The sequence below is a fragment of the Paramormyrops kingsleyae genome, chromosome 9 (genome assembly GCF_048594095.1).
Source record: "Paramormyrops kingsleyae isolate MSU_618 chromosome 9, PKINGS_0.4, whole genome shotgun sequence".
Lineage (NCBI taxonomy): Eukaryota > Metazoa > Chordata > Actinopteri > Osteoglossiformes > Mormyridae > Paramormyrops > Paramormyrops kingsleyae.
In genome coordinates this window covers 22,617,538-22,619,856 of record NC_132805.1, presented here as the reverse complement: position 1 = coordinate 22,619,856, position 2,319 = coordinate 22,617,538, and positions in this window count along the sequence as shown.

The window sequence follows — 2,319 nt, the reverse complement described above, 5'->3', positions numbered from 1 at the left end:
CATGTTGAATCTCGCCTCTGCTTGACTCTCGCGATACTCACTCCATTGTCTCCACGTTTACCATTCTCTTTCATTTTGGAGATCATGTCATCATCCCTCCATACTCTTTCCACAGTTATGTCTCCCTTTGTGTCTGTAATAAAGTCACACCAACTCAGTCCGGTTATGGCCAGCTGACCTTGCACCTGCCAGAAGTACTTATGGGATTTATTAAGTGCAGCCTGACCTTTGATGAGCTTTATGTGTCCTGCTTCAGAAACACGCTCAACATCTGTACATTTTATTTCGGCAAGGCCAAAGCATGGATTCTCAGATGGATCAAACACTTTTGTGTCATGCTTGCACCAAGATGAGGAGCATCTGGATGAATTATAAATCCACAAGGTAACACATTAACATGACAGAATTCAGATTACTGCTCCCAAACTGCTGGTTCAAGTTAAAGGCCTCTTTTCATTGCTTCAGTCTGCCATGTTACCTTGATTATTCTTCTTGCCAGTGATTGGCCAGATGACTCCACTTGCACATGGCACACTTCTCGAAATCTACTTGCCGTTACCCTTGGTCTACAGATTTCTGACCACTCATTGCACTGAGACTGTCGTTTTGTTCTCTCTTCTATCAAAGCTAACATCTCAGGACTCACAGTTAAACTCTCCAAAAAGAGCAGCTGATGGCAGCTGGGAACAAAATCCAGTTCTCTCAAGTCTCTTGCCGAGCACAGGGAGTTCTGGAAACTCTGGAGCACTTATGCGTTGTGTGTACCTTGTGGTTGTAACAGGTGGGCACTGGTGTGACAGTACTGAGCCACGAGGCACTGGTCCGAACCTTGAATTAACTACAGACAGTTCTGATAGTCCGTGCAAAACAGTGCAGATCATAGACTGCGGACTAATGCCTCTTAATGTTTCAGCAACAGACATCACTGCCAAGTCAGAGAGGCGTCCTGAAATAAGAAAATTATAGTAACTTCCAGAGAGAATAATACATGAGAATTTATTTAAAAACCTTTAAATAAAAAAAAAGATGTTTTAATGTGAAATGCATATTATACAAGAACCAAAATATAAATTGCCACCAAAATTAACACAGGCTCAATCTGTAAAGTGACCAACGGGTGGATAGAAAAGTGTGTGACATTACACGGCATGGGATGATATGTTTGTTATAATAAATGATTAATGACCATTCAGTGAACAACCCGCGCTATAACTCTCTTTTCATTTATTTCATCTAATAGCTATTGTGAGTATGTATTTTGGTATTAAGCAGTATTTAAATTATTTTATACAACCCCAACTGTCATGCCCCGCTCGTCCTCGTGTTTATCAGCTGTTTTTCTTGTTACTGTCCTTAGTCCAATGTATTTAAGTCTGCGTTAGGTATGTTTTCTACAGTCCGGTTATTAACATCCGTTTTATGGTGTATAGTATTCCTTGTTGTATTCTTATTACAATCCCTTGTTCGTCTGATTTCCCGGCTCCTGTGCTGTTTCCCCGCTCCGTGCCCGAGCAAGTGCAGGACACCATCAATGTATAATATGACAATAACGATAGGATTCTTTTCATGGGAACGGATTAATCATTTTTTATTTACTTTAAAGTATTTTTTTAAGTAAAAGCACTCACAAATGGTTTGTCTCAATGTCTGGGGTGTGCCATTTTGTAAAAGAATAGTAGATATACTGACTTACACCTCTACCGATGTCATTGTTCGTAATAATTACAAGCAACTATACAGTATATGTGTATTGTAAAGTTTGCTGTGCTTATTGTGCGTGCACTCTGCAATACTGTGTACCCTAACTTAGAATTATGTGGATGACAAGTTATCTACTAGGTATTACCCACTAATATACCATTAAGATAAACCAATCAGGACATGATATATCTTTAAATCATTTATATACTTGCAAAACTATTCAACACATCTGTTAAGAGCAGTAAAAGGGAAACACAACGGTAACTAAACACTAGTGGTGGGGTGGCGCTCAAGAATATGGCAGTATGAGTGGCATTGCGAGCCCTTCAATCAACTTCGCATCACCAGTACATTCTGTTCAACAAGAGTTGCTTTCCAAAGTCCTTTACCCTGGCCTGCATGAAAAACAAATGTAGCGTAATTGTAAAACTAATAAATACAAAGTTTGTTCCAATGATTGCAGAAAAGCAAAAAACATTGGCCTAATAATGGATAACACAACACTTAGTCAATACAAAAGGCAGATGTTAGAATGAGAAACAACAAAGGACCTTGAAAAGAAAATTTGACCATTGGCTGGCTCTCTTAAGAATATGCCAGTATAAATGCTATTCAGAC